Raw genomic sequence first — 20,889 nt, 5'->3', positions numbered from 1 at the left:
AGCAAGCTATTGGCGCCATTTTTCCAACATATATACACGTATAAACATATATACACATATACACATATATACACAAATATACATATATACACATATACACATATAAACACATATATACACATATACACATATATACACATATACACATATAAACACATATATACACATATACACATATATACACATATATACACACATATACACATATATACATATATACATATATACACATATATACACATATACACATAGAAACACATATATACACATATACACATATATACATATATACACATATATACACATATACACATATATACATATATACACATATACATATATATACATATACACATATATACACATATATACACATATACACATATATACACATATACACATATAAACACATATATACACATATACACATATATACACATATACACATATACACATATATACACATATATACACATATATACACATATACACATATATACACATAGAAACACATATATACACATATACACATATATACATATATACACATATATACACATATATACACATATATACACATATATACACATATACACATATATACATATATACACATATACATATATATACATATACACATATATACACATATATACACAGATACACATATATACACATATAAACACATAGATTATTATTATTGGTTATTTGTAGAGCTCCAACAGATTCCGCAGCGCTAAGACATATATATATAATAAAAAATAGTATTTATATTGCGCCTTTCTCCCAGTAGGACTCAAAGCACTTTTTCAGCACTCACAATTACCCAAATCAGCAGCTGAATAGTAATAGTTATTATTACTCAATTTAATGGTAATCATTTTATAGACCTCGGAATACTTAATAAGGGCTGAGTCGAGATTTGAACGTGTGACCTTGGATCTTTTAAACAAGCTTTTATGTAGTCAGGGAATTTACCAACTGAGCTACCTCACCAGCCTATATACACATATAAACACATAAATACACATGCATACACATATATACATAAATTAGTGTGACTCAATTTATTGCCTGTATTATGTGTGAAATTCAAAGTTTGCCATTTTGTGGAGTTTATGTATTCTCTTTGTTCTATGTAGGTTATTTGTCACAGCATAATTTCTAAAGCATATAGAAAACTGTATTGGTGGTCTAGTATGATCTTTATTATACTAATGTTTATTCCTCAGACTTATTCATGTAATATTTTTTTTACTTGAACTATTTACTGATTCCTTTCACTTTTCTTGTTTCCATTCTCATCTTTTAATACCTGTTAGCACGTTATTCTCTTTCAGATCTTCTCTCTTTTCTTACTTGTTTTCTATATCTAAGCAGCTGTCATTTTGTTTTTTAAATAGTGTTTATCTTTATTTATTTTCTACACATTACTCTTTCCTCGAGGGGGGGGGGGAGCCAACCTCGGAAATCTTACACAAGATGGCACACAAGAATTTTGTAGGCACTTGGTATGCAATGCCCCCTTAGTCTGCTATCAGCCTGGTTAGCTGTAGAGCCGTACTATTTAAGAAGATTATCACCAATTTGGGCAAATCCTCTCAAAATGCTTCATTACTTCAGATATTATTTTACAAGAGAATTCTCACCACATATTGAAGTTTTTGATTGAGGTTAAACCTACATTTTGACTTTGGAATGCAAATTAATTTAATGAGAAATAAAGTATTTTGTTCATAACTGGATACATTATTAAGGGGCTGTGATCATTTTTCCCATCCATGTTTATGAGGGCCAACACATGCCTGATGTTAGAAACACAATAAGCAACTTACCTGTCCTTGTTTGGAGGAATATTAAAACAAAGCATTTATTCCTTTCTCTTTCTTCTGTCCAAGACCCCCCCCCCCCTATATTTATCAAAATCATTTATTTTCCACATGGCTAAAGACCTTCATAGAGAGCAATATAGGCAATCTGCAGACATTTTCACTATGTTCTTCATCTTGATTAACCCCTTAATGACCACAATGTACCCTGTATGTCACTGGTCATTTAGGGTTTTTTCAGGACATAATAGCACAAGTCTAGCAAGAACACGCTATTAATTCCCTCCCTCCAGCAGGCTTTGTGGAATAGAGCAGTCTCAACGCTGGTGGAAAGACCACGCTATAAAACAATCAAGTCCCAAAAAAAGGCAAGCGACATACAGGGTACGTCGCTGGTCCTTAAGGGGTTAATACAATTACAAGTCAGAGTGGCATTGCTAATGGTGATGTTCCCATTTAGAAGCAAAATTACATTTCATAGAAACCTTAAATTCAGTCTCCTAAATTAATCTGTAATCCCCACTCAGTTGTATTATTCTGCTCTAGAAATAGTTTTTGTTTGTTTCCTGAAATGCATGTCCAGTGTTCTCTACACTTTTGCTCTCTTTCACTATTAACATCTTTCTCCCATACCTCAAGAACCCATATCCCAACTGTCTCTCTGCTTTTCCTGCAGACGTTATCTTTCTCAAAAATATTTATTTTAGAATTTCTTAGAAGCTTTTTCTCCTTAAAGCAGCCTCTTTCTCCCAGAAGAAAAATAGTCTCTACATGTTTTTGTCTAATTTTCCAGAAGTTTTTCTATCTCAAGCAGCTATTATTTATTCAGATTTTTCTTTGCAGCAGTTACTATTGTTACTATCTTTGGAGCTTCAGAGGGGAATGCTTATAATTTATTATTATTATTTTCTTTATTTATAAAGCGCCAACAGATTCTGCAGTGCTGTCTATGGGTATAAAGATAAAAGTACAAAGGTAAAACATTACAATATGATACAAAATTTAACAGACAATACAGGGGGATTGAGGGTCCTATTCCCGTGGGAATTTACAATCTAGATGGGTAGGAGGATGGGAAACTGGCGACTGCAAAAGTGAGAATGATGTTAGTGCAGAGTTAATTATGGTAACTATTAGGCAAACAGAATTAATTAGTTACTGAGCTGGATGATAAGCTTCCCTGAACAAAAAGGGCTTTAGGGAGTATTTAAAGGAGGAGAGGTTAGGGGAAAGTCTGACATCTTGAGGAAGTGCATTCCAGAGGGTTGGTGCCGCATGAGAGAAGTCATGTAGTCTAGCATGGGAGGAGGTGATGGTAGAAGATGCAAGGAGCAGGTCATTGTTGGATCTTAGGGGGCGGGCTGAAATATATTTGTTGATGAGTGAAGACAGGTAGGGGGCAGCATTGGTGAGGGCTTTGTAGGTCAGGGTGAGAACTTTAAATTTAATTTTGCTGTGAATGGGGAGCCAGTGAAGGGACTTGCAGAGAGGTGCAGTGCAGCAGATACAGAGTGTTAGGATCGGTGGTTTAGCCTAGCAAAGACATTTAGAATGGATTGAAGGGGGGGGGGGGGAGGCGGGAGAGAAGGAGGCCAATTAGTAGGTTATTACAGTAGTCAAATCGGAAAATTACCAGGGAATGGATTAGCTGTTTAGTAGTTTCAGCGCTCAAAAACAGACAAATTTTGGAGATATTGCGTAGGTGGTTGCAGCAGGATGAAGAGAGCAATTGGATGTTGGAATGAAGGACAGATTTGAGTCAAGTGTGACTCCAAGGCAACGGACTTGGGGTGATGGGGAGATAGTGGTGTTACCAACAGTGATGGAAAAATTAAAAACTGGAGTAGAATTAGAGTGGGGAATTAGAAGTAGCTCAGTCTTGGACATGTTTATTTTTAGGTGGTGAGAGGCTATCCAGGAAGAAATGCCAGATAAGCAGTTGATGATGTGAGTATTGACAGAAGGAGAGAGTGCAGGGGTGGATAGGTAGATCTGGGTATCATCATTATAAGACAGATAATGTAAAGAAATTGTGGGCTGAAATATATAGCAGGGATAGAAATAACCATAAAGGAGGGGAAGGTGTTTCCAAATGACAGCCATGCTTGGACGCAGAAGTAGAAGTTCTTTACACAGTTTAGATATTATGACGATTATCTATAGATAGCAGTGGTAATCTTACTTACAGATGCTGGATAATAAAACAAGAGGGTCCGTCGTATTGAGTGATGTCTGAATTGTGGTGATCCCTTAGTAAGGAGCCCTAGTCTGGACTGTTAGCAATTTTGACTGTAGTCTAGTAACAAGCTGTCCAACACCCGGTTATCTGTCAATGACAGACTGCGATCATTTGAGCTTTGTCTCCATGTTCAACAACACTAAACTACTAGTCCTACATCAGTGGCTTTAGGCTGAATGGGCTCAAATTCCCACAGAAACACTCCAAAATCTTGTGGAAAGCCTTTCCAAAAGACTGCCAGCTGTTATAGCTATTTATATATATGTATAGTAATAAGTAACACCTAATACATTATTTTTAAAGCTTGGAAATGAAGACTTTACACGCTAAACAGCATTATAAACCTAATTAAATAATAACACAACACAGGGTATATAATTAAACTAAGTTAAATGAACAAAACCATTTGCTAAAACAGCGTTATAAACCTAATAAAAAATCACACAACACAGACTTTACTTGCATTTTTTTGCAAACAGTTCTTTCTATGCATTCCAATCTGGACTGATTTATAGACCGGGAGATCTTGTTCCTTTGAAAGTTGTTCGATAGCTCAAGTCTAGCTAGCCACACTGATTAGTTTCAGCCTGCTTGTGTGCTTGGCTTGCATATCTTTGCTGCAACACAAATGGACAGCTCCACCTACTGGCTATTTTAATCAATGCACTGCTTCTCAATGCTTTTCAACAACAAAAAAGGTTGTTATTCTGAAACGGTGCAAATTGAACCATTGTAAACAGAGGGCCACCTGTGTGTATATATATATATATATATATACTCATATACACATATATATATATATATACACACATATATATATGTTACAGTTAAAGTGCAGAAATCAGTTAATGTGCACATTACCTAGTTAATCTGCAGATTAACTAGGGTGATCCGTTAAAGTGCAGAAAAATTGTTTCATTTCTCAAATTACCTAGGTAATCTGCAAATTACCTACATAATCTGCACATTACCTACTAGGCAATAGTGATGTCGCGAATTGTTCACCGGCGAATAGTTCCCGGCGAACATAGCTTGTTCGCGTTCACCGCGGCGGGCGAACATATGCGATGTTCAATCCACCCCCTATTCATCATCATTGAGTAAACTTTGACCCTGTATCTCACAGTCTGCAGACACATTCCAGCCAATCAGCAGCAGACACTCCCTCCCAGACCCTCCCAGCTCCTGGACAACAGCCATTTTAGATTCATTCGGAAGCTGCTTTCTTAGTGAGAGGAGGGACAGTGTAGCTGCTGCTGATTTAATAGGGAAATTGTTAGCTAGGCTAGTGTATTCAGTGTCCACTACAGTCCTGAAGGACTCATCTGATCTCTGCTGTAAGGACAGCACCCCAAAAAGCCCTTTTTAGGGCTGCTTTTGTTTTCTGTGTAATCTAATTGCAGTTGCCTGCCTGCCAGCATGTGTGTCAGGCTCACAGCATATACTGTGCCCACTTGCCCAGTGCCACCACTCATATCTGGTGTAACAGTAGTGTAAATAATTTAAAAAAAAACTTTTTTGACTGTGAAACATCAGTCTGCTAGTGTAATCTAATTGCAGTTGCCTGCCTGCCAGCGTGTGTGCCAGGCCCACTTGCCCAGTGCCACCACTCATATCTGTTGTAACAGTAGTGTAAATAATTAAAAAAAACAAAAACTTTTTTGACTGTGAAACATCAGTCTGCTAGTGTAATCTAATTGCAGTTGCCTGCCTGCTAGCGTGTGTGCCAGCCAGGCCCACTTGCCCAGTGCTACCACTCATATCTGGTGTAACAGTAGTGTAAATATTTAAAAAAAACAAAATTTTTTGACTGTGAAACATCAGTCTGCTAGTGTAATCTAATTGCAGTTGCCTGCCTGCCAGCGTGTGTGCCAGGCCCACTTGCCCAGTGCCACCACTCATATCTGGTGTAACAGTAGTGTAAATAATTAAAAAAAAAAAAAACTTTTTTGACTGTGAAACATCAGTCTGCTAGTGTAATCTAATTGCAGTTGCCTGCCTGCTAGCGTGTGTGCCAGCCAGGCCCATTTGCCCAGTGCCATCACTCATATCTGGTGTAACAGTAGTGTAAATAATTAAAAAAAAAAAAAATTTTTTTGACTGTGAAACATCAGTCTGCTAGTGTAATCTAATTGCAGTTGCCTGCCTGCCAGAGTGTGTGCCAGGCCCACTTGCCCGGTGCCATCACTCATATCTGGTGTAACAGTAGTGTAAATAATTAAAAAAAAAAAACTTTTTTGACTGTGAAACATCAGTCTGCTAGTGTAATCTAATTGCAGTTGCCTGCCTGCTAGCGTGTGTGCCAGCCAGGCCCACTTGCCCAGTGCCACCACTCATATCTGGTGTAACAGTAGTGTAAATAATTAAAAAAAAAACTTTTTTGACTGTGAAACATCAGTCTGCTAGTGTAATTCTAATTGCAGTTGCCTGCCTGCCAAGGCGTGTGCCTGGCCCACTTGCCCAGTGCCACCACTCATATCTGGTGTAACAGTAGTGTAAATAATTAAAAAAACAAAAACTTTTTTGACTGTGAAACATCAGTCTGCTAGTGTAATCTAATTGCAGTTGCCTGCCTGCTAGCGTGTGTGCCAGGCCCACTTGCCCAGTGCCACCACTCATATCTGGTGTAACAGTAGTGTAAATAATTTAAAAAAAAAAACTTTTTTGACTGTGAAACATCAGTCTGCTAGTATAATTCTAATTGCAGTTGCCTGCCTGCCAACGTGTGTGCCCGGCCCACTTGCCCAGTGCCACCACTCATATCTGGTGTAACAGTAGTGTAAATAATAAAAAAAAAATCTTTTTTGACTGTGAAACATCAGTCTGCTAGTGTAATCTAATTGCAGTTGCTTGTCTGCTAGGGTGTGTGCCAGGCCCACTTGCCCAGTGCCACAACTCATATCTGGTGTAACAGTAGTGTAAATAATTAAAAAAAAAAATCTTTTTTGACTGTGAAACAACAGTCTGCTAGTGTAATCTAATTGCAGTTGCCTGCCTGCTAGCGTGTGTGCCAGGCCCACTTGCCCGGTGCCACCACTTATATCTGGTATAACAGTAGTGTAAATAATTAAAAAAAAAAAACTTTTATGACTGTGAAACATCAGTCTGCTAGTGTAATCTAATTGCAGTTGCCTGCCTGCTAGCATGTGTGCCAGGCCCACTTGCCCAGTGCCACCACTCATATCTGGTGTAACAGTAGTGTAAATATTTAAAAAAAAAAAAAAACTTTTTTGACTGTGAAACATCAGTCTGCTAGTGTAATCTAATTGCAGTTGCCTGCCTGCCAGTGTGTGTGCCAGGCCCACTTGCCCAGTGCCACCACTCATATCTGGTGTAACAGTAGTGTAAATAATAAAAAAAAAACTTTTTTGACTGTGAAACATCAGTCTGCTTGTGTAATCTAATTGCAGTTGCCTGCCTGCCAGCGTGTGTGCCAGGCTCATAGCGTATACTGTGCCCATTTGCCCAGTGGCACCACTCATATCTTGTTTAATAGTAGTGTAAGTGTACATTTAAAAAAATTTAAACTTTTTGGACTGTCAAACATCAGTCTGCTTTTTTGTGTCAGGCTCACAGCATATACTGTGCCCACTTGCCCAGTGCCACCACTCATATCTTGTTTAATAGTAGTGTAAGTGTACATTTAAAAAAAAAAATGACAGGCAGAGGCAGGCCACCCCGCAGGTGCCGTCGTGGTCGTGGTGCTGTGATTCCCTTTGGCCATAGAATAATGCCCAGTGTTCAGAGGCGGACATAGTTGACTTTTTAACACAGGACACCCAATCTTCTATAGCTTCCACTCCGAACCTTCAAGTTACAACTACCCGCCCGCCTGCCACCACCACCAACACTAGCACCACAGCCGCTTCACTTGATCTGTCAGAGGAGATTTTTACACATCAGTTGGAAGAAATGAGTGATGCTCAACCATCATTGACAGAGGATGTAGATAACAGTGATATGTCTCAGTCAGGCAGCATAACAGACATGGAAGTACGGTGTGATGATGATGATGTTGTACCCGCTGCTGCTTCCTTTGTTGATTTGTCAGATACAAGTGAAACGGTTGATGATGACGATGCGTCCATGGATGTCACGTGGGTGCCCGCTAGAAGAGAAGAAAATGGGGAGACAGAGAGGAGGAAGAGGAGGAGACGAGTTGGAAGCAGGGGGAGGTCGTCGCAAGGAGCTAGTGGCACAGTCAGACAGCATGCAATCAACGCATGCTGTTGCCACCACCAGAATGCCGTCATCGCAGAGCTCAGCAGTGTGGCATTTTGTGTGTGTGTCTGCCTCTGACAATAGCGATGCCATTTGCAACCTGTGCCTAAAGAAACTGAGTTGTAGGAAGTGCAACACCCACCTAGGTACAACTGCTTTGCAAAGGCACAAGATCGCACATCACAAACGCCTATGGGATCAACACATGAGTAGAAGCAGCACACAAACTCAAAGCCGCCATCCTCCTCCTGGTCCAGCATCTCCAGCCACGTCAACCACTGCTGTCCTCCTTGTCCCCTCTCAACCATCCGCCACTCCGTCTCTCTTCCGGAGCAGTTCCTGCTCATCTGCCCACAGTTAGGTGTCTGTCAAGGAGATGTTTGAGCGTAAGAAGCCAATGTCACAAAGCCACCCCCTTGCCCGGTGTCTGACAGCTGGCTTGTCTGAACTCTTAGCCCGCCAGCTTTTATCATACAAGCTGGTGGAGTCTGAGGCATTCAAAAAATTTGTGGCTATTGGGACACCGCAGTGGAAGGTACCCGGCCAAAATTTATTTTCACAAAAGGCAATCCCCAACCTGTACTCGATTGTGCGAAAGGAAGTAATGGCATGTCTGGCACACAGTGTTGGTCTGCAAAGCATGGTCAGGGCAGGTATATCACCTACACTGCGCATTGGGTAAACCTGCTGACGGCTGCCAAGCATGGAATGCGTGGCTCTGCAGAGAAGGAGTTGGTGACACCGCCACGACTTGCAGGCAGGCCTGCTGCCACCTCCTCTACTCCTCCTACTTCATCCTCTTCCATAACCTCCTCGGCTGAGTCCTCTTCTGCTGCTGCGTCTTGCTCCACATCAACGGCACCCCCCCAGCTCTGCAGGTACTATTCCACATCCCGGATATGGCAGTGTCACGCCGTCTTGGGGTTGACTTGCCTGAAAGCAGAGAGTCACACCGGACCAGCACTCCTGTCCGCCCTGAACGCACAGATGGATCAGTGGCTGACTCCGCACCAACTGGAGATCGGCAAAGTGGTTTCTGACAACGGAAGTAATTTGGTGGCGTCATTGAAATTGGGCAAATTGACACATGTGCCATGCATGGCACATGTGTGTAATCTGATCGTACAACGCTTTATGCATAAGTACCCAGGCTTACAGGACGTCCTGAAGCAGGCCAGGAAGATGTTTGGCCATTTGAGGCGTTCCTACACGGCCATGGCGCACTTTTCCGATATCCAGCGGCGAAACAAAATGCCAGTGAGGCGCTTGATTTGCGACAGCCCGACACGGAATTCAACACTCCTAATGTTTGACCGCCTGCTCCAACAAGAAAAAGCCATTAACGAGTATTTTTATGACCGGGGTGCTAGGACAGCCTCTGCGGAGCTGGGAATTTTTTTGCCACGTTACTAGGCGCTCATGCACAATGCCTGTAGGCTCATGTGTCCTTTTGAGGAGGTGACAAACCTAGTCAGTCGCACCGAAGGCACCATCAGCGACATCATACCATTTGTTTTCTTCCTGGAGCGTGCCCTGCGAAGAGTGCTGGATCAAGCCGTAGATGAGCGTGAAGAGGAAGAGTTGTGGTCACCATCACCACCAGAAACAGCCTTATCAGCATCGCTTGCTGGACCTGCGGCAATGCTGGAAGAGGATTGTGAGGAAGAGGAGTCAGAGGAGGAATGTGGCTTTGAGGAGGAGGAGGAAGACCAACCACAACAGGCATCCCAGGGTGCTCGTTGTCACCTATCTGGTACCCGTGGTGTTGTACGTGGCTGGGGGGAAGAAGATACCTTCAGTGACAGGAACGGGACATGAGTAGCTCGGCATCCAACCTTGTGCAAATGGGGTCTTTCATGCTGTTGTGCCTGTTGAGGGACCCTTGTATAAAAAAGCTGAAGGAGAACGACCTGTACTGGGTGTCCATGCTACTAGACCCCCGGTATAAGCATAAAGTGCCAGAAATGTTACCAAATTACAAGTCGGAAAGGATGCAGCATTTCCAAGATAAATTAAAAAGTTTGCTTTACACAGCGTATAAGGGTGATGTCACAGCACAATGGGAATCTAACAGGGGAAGAGCTGAAAGTAATCCTCCAACTCCCACGACCACGCCGGCATGGACAGGACGCTTTACAGATGTGTTGTTGATGGAGGACATGCAGCGCTTTTTAAGTCCTATGCATCGCCACAGCCCTTCAGGGTCCACCCTCAGAAAACGACTCGACTGACAGGTAGCAGACTACCTCGCCTTAACTGCAGATCTCAACACTCTGAGGAGCGATGAACCCCTTGACTATTGGGTGTGCAGGCTTGACCTGTGGCCTGAGCTATCCCAATTTGCAATAGGGATTGCAGCAGGAGGTAATGTCACTGAGAAGAGAAGTTGCCTAGGTCAAAAAAGTCTAGATTACCTCACCTTTATTAAGATGAATGAGGGATGGATCCCGAAGGGACTGACATTGGGCGATACATTCGAGTTAAAAAGGCCTGATGAGATGAGCTGCCTTGGGCTAAAAATGGTCCACACGCTGCTGTATTTTATCTTCAAATGCCGGATGACTTGCGTGACTTATCCGCCACCAACTAGGGTTCAAGCCGCAATGTTTTAGGTCACTTTCTGCCTGGGAAACTAACATCAATTTTCTGGCCGCTGCTACAGCAGCGGCTTCAACAATACCTAATTTTTCAGGCATGTGTACATGCCAAATTTTTCTGCCCTCTGGTGCTGCACTGTGGCTTCAAAAACAAAACAAAAAAAAAAGACACTTAACAGGATTAAACTGATAGGAATAGTACTACTTAACACACCACTCCTATCTGGTGGCACATTAGATTGCACGCGCAGTGCCCCAAATTTGAAGTAGGAGGACCGACCAAGCATCTTTTCCCATCTCCCGGTTCCTAAAATCCATGCCATATACACATCCCCTGATAGGGGACACCGCAGTGGAAGGTCCCCGGCCGAAATTTCTTTGCACAAAAGGCAATCCCCAACCTGTACTCGATTGTGCAAAAGGAAATAACCTTACCATGGGTCTCAGACCGCATGTCTTGTAATTCTCTGTCTGGGAAATTATATATCTATCAAATCTATCTATTTATCTATCAAATCTATCTATCTGTCTATCGTATCTTTTAAATGTATATTGCATCTATTGATCCATCTATCTAATCTATGTATCTATCTATCAAATCTATCTATCTCGTGGCCGAACTGTTTTGTGACAGCCACTTGTGTTTCGGCCAAATGTCAATCGGCCAAATGTCCGTCGGCTAAAAGTCCGGCCACAATTGCACGCGCAGTGCCCCAAATTTGAAGTAGGAGGAACGACCAAGCATCTTTTTCCATCTCCCGGTTCCTAAAATCCATGCCATATACACCTCCCCCGATAGGGGGAGTAACAGGTATTAAACTGATCAGAATAGTACTACTTAACACACCACTCATATCTGGTGGCACAGTAGATTGCACGCGCAGTGCCCCAAATTTGAAGTAGGAGGACCGACCAAGCATCTTTTTCCATCTCCCGGTTCCTAAAATCCATGCCATATACACGTCCCCTGGCGCCGCAACTGCCTCTGGGAACCTTACCATGGGTCCCAGACCGCACATCTTGTAATTCTCTGTCTGGGAAATTATATATCTATCAAATCTATCTAACTATCTATCTATCGTATCTATCAAATGTATATTGCATCTATTGATCTATCTAATCTATGTATCTATCAAATCTATCTATCTCGTGGCCGGACTGTTTTGTGACAGCCACTTGTGTTTTGGCCAAATGTCCGTCAGCTAAAAGTCTGGCCACGATTGCACGCGCAGTGCCCCAAATTTGAAGTAGGAGGACCGACCAAGCATCTTTTTCCATCTCCCGGTTCCTAAAATCCATGCCATATACACGTCCCCTGACGCCGCAACTGCCTCTGGGAATCTTACCATGGGTCCCAGACCGCACGTCTTGTAATTCTCTGTCTGGGAAATGATATATCTATCAAATCTATCTAACTATCTATTGTATCTATCAAATGTATATTGCATCTATTGATCTATCTAATCTATGTATCTATCAAATCTATCTATCTCGTGGCCGGACTGTTTTGTGACAGCCACTTGTGTTTCGGCCAAATGTCCGTCAGCTAAAAGTCCGGCCACGATTGCACGCGCAGTGCTCCAAATTTGAAGTAGGAGGACCGACCAAGCATCTTTTTCCATCTCCCGGTTCCTAAAATCCATGCCATATACACGTCCCCTGGCGCCGCAACTGCCTCTGGGAACCTTACCATGGGTCCCAGACCGCACATCTTGTAATTCTCTGTCTGGGAAATTATATATCTATCAAATCTATTTATTTATCTATCAAATCTATCTAACTATCTATTGTATCTATCAAATGTATATTGCATCTATTGATCTATCTAATCTATGTATCTATCTATCTATCAAATCTATCTATCTCGTGGCCGGACTGTTTTGTGACAGCCACTTGTGTTTCGCCCAAATGTCCGTCGGCTAAAAGTCCGGCCACGATTGCACGCGCAGTGCTTCAAATTTGAAGTAGGAGGACCGACCAAGCATCTTTTTCCATCTCCCGGTTCCTAAAATCCATGCCATATACACCTCCCCCGATAGGGGGAGTAACAGGTATTAAACTGATCAGAATAGTACTACTTAACACACCACTCATATCTGGTGGCACAGTAGATTGCACGCACAGTGCCCCAAATTTGAAGTAGGAGGACCGACCAAGCATCTTTTTCCATCTCCCGGTTCCTAAAATCCATGCCATATACACGTCCCCTGGCGCCGCAACTGCCTCTGGGAACCTTACCATGGGTCTCAGACCGCACGTCTTGTAATTCTCTGTCTGGGAAATTATATATCTATCAAATCTATCTATTTATCTATCAAATCTATTTAACTATCTATCGTATCTATCAAATGTATATTGCATCTATTGATCTATCTAATCTATGTATCTATCTATCTATCAAATCTATCTATCTCGTGGCCGGACTGTTTTGTGACAGCCACTTGTGTTTCGGCCAAATGTCCGTCAACTAAAAGTCCGGCCACGATTGCATGCGCAGTGCCCCAAATTTGAAGTAGGAGGACCGACCAAGCATCTTTTTCCATATCCCGGTGCCTAAAATCCATGCCATATACACGTCCCCTGGCGCCGCAACTGCCTCTGGGAACCTTACCATGGGTCCCAGACCACACGTCTTGTAATTCTCTGTCTGGGAAATTATATATCTATCAAATCTATCTATTTATCTATCAAATCTATCTAACTATCTATTGTATCTATCAAATGTATATTGCATCTATTGATCTATCTAATCTATGTATCTATGAAATCTATCTCGTGGTTGTGCAAATGGACTGTTTGCGGTTGTTTGCGGTGCGTTAAACGGGGAGTTTGGTCTGTCACTGTGAAGCGAGCGTAACCCTTACACTACCTGATCGATACAACATCATACCTGATGTTTTAAAGCACGTTACTCCAAACAATTTAGGAATGTTAGGTGATTTATGCCCTTTATGGATTAAAACCAGACTCTGCATCAACTATGTAATTTTCTGTGGGAGTTTTGCCATGGATCCCCCTCCGGCATGCCACAGTCCAGGTGTTAGTCCCCTTGAAACAACTTTTCCATCACTATTGTGGCCAGAAAGAGTCCCTGTGGGTTTTAAAATTCGCCTGCCTATTGAAGTCAATGGCGGTTCGCCCGGTTCGCCCGTTCGCGAACAGTTGCGGAAGTTCGAGTCCGCCGTTCGCGAACGAAAAATTTTCAGTTTGCGACATCACTACTAGGCAATAGTTAATGTGCAAAAAATGCACTTTAGCCGTAACATATATATATAAACTAAAGGGAGTCCCATGGTTTTTCCTATGATAATCAGTTCATATCACATTTTTTTAGAGAGCCTGGGGCACTTTCTTCTGAAAATGGAGGTAAAAACAAAATCTTAACGGGCAGTGCGGCGCACTTTATGCATCATTCATTGCCCAGACACACTTCAACTTCTTAACAAGTTTATAGTAGTTTTCCCAAGGGTATAACAACTGCTCTCATTCTGTTTTTGCATTTATTAGCATCTTGCCCTCTACACTTCTAAGCATTGTATATTTCCCATTCTGCATTCTGAATTGTTACAGAATCGACCTCCCTTCACGCAGTTAAAACTTATTGCTAAGACATGATAGGTGTTAACAGTTAAAACTTATTGTTAAGACATGATAGGTGTTAACAGTTAAAACTTATTGCTAAGACATGATAGGTGTTAACAGTTAAAACTTATTGCTAAGACATAATAGGTGTTAACAGTAAACCTGCAACCCATTGTGGAATTATGCAATGAGCACAAATAAATGTAAGAACATCGTACTGAGAATGTGAAATATCTGCCATTCTAGCTGTAATGTATCTGTGATAATACAATTGAAAAACAAATAATACACTTTCAAGCACTTTAGCTTTTTAGAAAAGTTTGTTTCTCTCATGTAAACTGTTTATTGAAAAAGAAGCCAAAGAATGTTCCGATTTCGGCCGAGGGCAGATACGCTCCAGAGTGCTCTGTTCTAATCAGAGCCTTGGGCGCCGCAACTGCCTCTGGGAACCTTACCATGGGTCTCAGCCCGCACGTCTTGAAAATCTCTGTCTGGGAAATTATCTATCTATCGAATCTATAATAAAAAGATTTGATAGATAATTTCCCAGACAGAGAATTTCCAGACGTGCGGGCTGAACCCCATGGTAAGGTTCCCAGAGGCAGTTGTGGCGCCCGAGGCTCTGATTAGAACAGAGCACTCTGGAGCGTATCTGCCCTTGGCCGAAATCGGAACATTCTTCGGCTTCTTTTTCAATAAACAGTTTACATTAGAGAAACAAACTTTTCCAACTTTAACTACACGGAAACCGTTAATGTGCACATTACCTAGGTGATTAGAAGAGAGCACTCTGGAGCGTATCTGCCCTCGGCCGAAATCGGAACATTCTTCGGCTTCTTTTTCAATAAACAGTTTACATGAGAGAAACAAACTTTTCCAACTTTAACTACACCGAAGCAGTTAATGTGCACATTACCTAGGTAAAGTGCAGATTCTGCACTTTAACTGAGCAAATCAGTTAATCTGCAGATTAGCTAGGTAATCTGCACATTAACGATTTCTGCACTTTAACTGTAACATATATATATATATATATTATATTGAATATTATATTCATACATCTACAGTAATGGTTTCCAGAATATTTGGTATTTAAAAACTGAGTGATCTACTATATTACAGTTTAAAAAAATATATTGCTGTGAAAATAAACAACTAAATAAATAAAAAAAAAGTTTTTATGTTTGAGGGGTGTGTCACCAATTGCTAATAGAGCTGTGTGAATTTACCTTATCAGTAAATAAGCGTCTATCCCACTAGTTAGCTATGCACTTCCTGTTGTACAGTTTAAATAGTGCTTATTCGTATAGGACATATTATTTTTGGAATTTAATGTGCCATGATTTTCTTTTACAGTTTTATATCATATTTTATAGCACCATGAAAAGAAACATATTTGCAACAAAGTCTCATTATATTCAGTTCTTTAGGATTTGCAAAGAATCCCACTTTCTATAATATCACTATACATCACTATTATATCATTGGTAGTACAGTTATACCTCACTTTACAGCGATTCGCTAATACAGCACTTTGTGGAGCTGAAGTTCAACCTCTAAGGATTTTGAAACAGTGCTGTAATCATCGTGAGATTGTTAGAAAAGTGAATGGCACCATTTTGTTATGCTTAGTTCACTCTGTTTATAGCATTGCAGTGCAATCTGTGTCTCAGTGCTATAGTCTGGCAAATTTTACTACAGTAATTGTCACAATTTTACAGGTACAGTATTTATTGAATACTAATTGAATACTTGCTGTGCTAGCGTTAAACTAAACATAGCACTATTGCACCCCTAATATATGTTAGTTCAAACACGTTTTCAAGTTTTTAAACACTGAAAAGAAAGCTAAAACTGCCTTGTTTCACTTTAAGGCAGTTTTTACTTTACAGTGGGGCTCCGGTCCCTAACCCGCTGTATGAGCGGGGTATACCTGTATATGGAAAGGATATAAATCCAACAGTTCAAGCTTCTTTCTGTAAAAGTCATGGAAAACTTGTATGTTTAACATTTTGCAGTTAAAGAGACATGCCATTTTAAACAGCTTTCCAAATTATTTATATTATCTAAGGCAGTGATTTGCAACCTTTTTTTTGCCGTGGCACACTTTTTTACATTAAAAAATCCTGTGGCACACCACATCCCAAAATTTTACAAAATCACACATTGTAGCCTAATACAGGATATATATATACAGTATATATATATATATATATATATATATATATATATATATATACTGTACTGTGCTGTCATGCCATGCCTCCTACAAACTATACATGACATATTGACATTCATTCACAAACAATCATAATGATTGTCAGTCTGCCGCGGCACACCTGAGGATCTCTCACGGCACACTAGTGTGCCACGGCACACTGGTTGAAAAACACTGATCTAAGGTACTTTTTTCTCTTGAGATTCTTTGTTGAAAAGCATACCTAGGTAGGCTCACGAGCAGCAATGCACTACTGGGAGCTAGCTGCTGATTGGTGGCTGTACATATATGCCTCATCTAGCTTACAGTAGTGCATTGCTGCTCCTGAACCTACCTAAGTATGTTTTTCAAAAAAGGATACCAAGAGAATTAAGCACAGTTTATAACTGAAGTACATTGGAAAGTTGTTTAAAAGTTGTTTGCTTTACCCGAGTCATGAAAGTAAAATTTTGGGCTTTATGTCCCTTTCAACTTGGGTCCATGGGGTGGAGTATCTAGAGAGTAGGGTGAGCTATGCAGCTGTCCAGACCAGGTTTTACTCCAGCTGCTTATTAATCACAGGTGTGGCTCATAACAACAGCTCCTAGAGTTTAAAAGGAGGCCTTCCTTATGTCAGTTAGGCCGCGTTCGGCAAGCGTTTAGAGCAAGCGCCGGGCACTTCTGCTCCAGCGATGACGTGGTGCTAGGAGACGTCACAAGTAAGGGAGCTTAGAAATTTTTTTTGCTTGCGCAAAGGGATCTGCTGCACAATAATGGAGTACACAGATATAATTCATATGTGAGGCGCTTCTATTTACATGCAATATTTCTAATGCCTTTTAAGTATTATATGTACTCCATTATTGTGCAGAAGATCCCTTTGCGCATGCGAACATTTTTTCTAAGCTCCCTTACTTGTGAAATTATTATTAAATTTACAACACATATATATATATATATATACAGTATATATATAAATAAATATATTATTGCAAACATGGCAGCCTCCACGAGCAACACGTGTGTGTGTGTGTGTGTGTATATATATATATATATATATATATATACACAAAAGTGTTGCTCGTGGAGGCTGCCACGTTTACAAGCATCTGAGCTTGCACTGGGCTCACTGGAGGTGCTTGCCGAACGCAGCCTTAGACTGTTCTCCAGCCTGTCGAGGTAGAAACTGCTGATTGTTTTAAACTGTTTGTATAAAATTATATTGTACTGCAAGATGATGTGATGCAGAGAAAAAACTTCCCTCTCCTTTTTTGCTGTTTCCTTAAATCACATAAAACTAAAATGGACTGTCCTGTGATACATTTTTGGCATATAATGCTGTGGGTTTATAGTGATCTGGGTCACAATATATAATTTAATATGTGTGTTTTCATTGTTTTCAAGTAACTCAATAACTTGTGACTAAAAGTACCTTAATTATTTACACACAGATGTGCTTGTGAATAAGTATGACATTTACCAATTTACACCATAAAGGAAATGCAACCAGTAACAGTCTATTTATGTTCTTTCTGAAGTTTTGTTTCCTCATAATAAATTGAAATGTAACATAGTGAAGTAGTGTTATATTCTAAAATGTGTGACTATAAAGCCACTTGCTTACTCGTGCTTTAGAGAACTATGTATAGCTCTGTTTGTAACTGCCAGGCAACAGCTATATCCACATCAAGCTGGAACTCTTGAAATATAACGTAATCTTTATTAAACATAACTTATTAGTCACTCAGGGCTACAACTATGTGAAAGCAAATTTGCAAACAGACCATCTAAGTCTCTGCAGACTGCCCCCTTATTTCAGTTCTTTTGACAGACTTGCATTTTAGCAAATCAGTGCCCTCTCATGAGTAACTTCACGGGCATAAGCACATTGTTATTTATATGAAACACGTGAACTAACGCCCTCTAGCTGTGAAAAACATTGAGATAAGGGGCGGCCTTCAAGGGCTTAGAAATTAGCAAATGCGCTTACCTAGGTTTAGCTTTCAAACAAGAATACCAAGAGAACAAAGCAAATTTGATGATAAAAGGTAATTGGAAAGTTGTTAAAAATTTCATCCCTATCTGAATCATGAAAGTTTAATTTTGACTACACTGTCCCTTTTAAATGCGCTTTAGGAAGAATCTGCAATTGTTCCTTGTTTTGCAGGATAATCGAGGTTTTGGAGATGTGTTTCAGTCTCACATCCACCACTCTCTTTCTTAAAACGCATCCAGAAACCATACAAACCAGATTGAAACTACAAACCTGATACCCCACCCCATTCATCTTGGCTGCACCCTTGGGTTGCCCTGTCACCTACCCAAGGCGTGTTGGGAGGTATTATGAGATATGCTACATTTACTTTTACTGTTAAAAATGAATGCAGCACACAAATATGAAAAGAATAATTAGCACCTGGTGGAAAAAGGTCACATGTTTATTAAAGGAGTCCATTAGGTAATGAATTTTTGGAATAATATAATCATGGGCGCCTGTAGATGTTTTTTTTGCAGGGGGGGGGGAAATATCTCATATTATAGTATTAGTATAAGCAAACAAATACAATATATATCTATAGTTTTAACACACACCTAATTTGTAAACTCTAAATCAAACATTTAGTGATATACAGTACATAACTGTCATTTATAAATGAATTATATGATAGCTGGGGGTTATGTGACCCATCATTTGAAGAAAAGAGACGATTGTGCTTATAATGTGAGGCATAACATGTGTGCTGGTCTATATTTGGTAAAGAAGATTGTATATGCTACTTGACCAATCCATTCTATCTAACTAGGGAATTCAATATTTCGCCAGTTATTTATCAACCATATGACCTATTGAAGTTTGTTACCTCTCATTTGCAAGAGATGATATTCTCTTTTGGATTAGGGGTTTTCTGGGTTTATGAGTTTAATCTCTATTATATACTTGAATAAAATTGGTCAAGAAAAGCAATTGATACATTAACCCAATGCTATTTAGATTAATCTCCTTTAAATTGTGTCCTTCAGTAAATACTCAATACCTGGGGTTTAACAGATGTGAAAATTGGCATATTATTAACCTAATTATTTGGGACACCTGACCTTAGCGGAACAGAGATTTTCTTCTTTTCATTGAAGTTCACATGTTCTTATAAATTACCCATGGTCTGGTTAATCTCAGGCATGTGCAATGCTAGGATAGGGAAGTCGCTCAATAGATAACCATGATTATAAAACTAAAATAAAATTAAAAATTATTTCTGTCTGCGTTTTATTGGAATAATGATACATTAGCTAAATAAGCTAAATACATAATTTACTGTCAGTGCATTACATGTAAATTTCTTGTCACTTAAAGTGAATGTCAATTTTGATGCTAAAGTACCCGGTTTTTAAAAATTCGATTAAAAACAGGGACACTTTAATTCATCAAAATTTACATTTCACTACTGTTGTGAAAAAAACTTACCTTTTAAACTTCACAGTAGCTCCAGCTTCCTCTGGTTGTCGCAAGCCATTTCTGATGTCAGAAATGATGGATAGGTCATCCTCCAATCACAGCTTCCCCCCCCCCCCCCCGGGGGAATCAGTGTCTGATTCAACGCCGTGATTGGAGGAAGCCGGATTCCTCATTTTAGACCCAGGAAGAGGCTTTGCGACGGGTGGAGGAAGCTGGAGCTGCTGTGAAGATTAAAATGTAAGTTTTTTAATTAAAGTGCCCCTGTTTTTAATCAAATTTTTAAAAACCGGGCACTTTAGCATCAACATTGACATTCACTTTAAGAACAGTGTGTGTGTGCCCTGAATGCATTTTATTAAATACTTGTGTAGAGTAGTCTGAACCACAATCTCCCAATTTTTTTTTTTAACAGACAGCGCCATCTGCTGGATTCACATATGGCAGATATTCTTTTTAGTATTTGAGAAAATCAAGCACACTTCATTTGATAAAAACAAAAAACTAATTTATCTTGTTCTATAATAATAGAGCACTTTAATTTTGGCTAACTACATCAGCAATGTGCCTTTATTAGTGTGTAGATATTTAAGAAACTAATAAAGTTAGCATAATGAACAGGTGCTTTACCTTTCTGTTAATGTTGCTGGACCAACCAACCATTGGCTACTGCTTGTACCATGGTATGTATTATATTTAAATGACTAATTTCACTTTACATTAGATAAATTGTAAAAAATAAACTGACCTATTATTGCAGAGCACCTTTTTAA

The sequence above is a fragment of the Bombina bombina genome, chromosome 1 (genome assembly GCF_027579735.1).
Source record: "Bombina bombina isolate aBomBom1 chromosome 1, aBomBom1.pri, whole genome shotgun sequence".
In the NCBI taxonomy this organism is placed as follows: domain Eukaryota; kingdom Metazoa; phylum Chordata; class Amphibia; order Anura; family Bombinatoridae; genus Bombina; species Bombina bombina.
The sequence above is the reverse complement of the archived record's forward strand: the minus strand, read 5'-3'. Positions refer to the sequence as shown.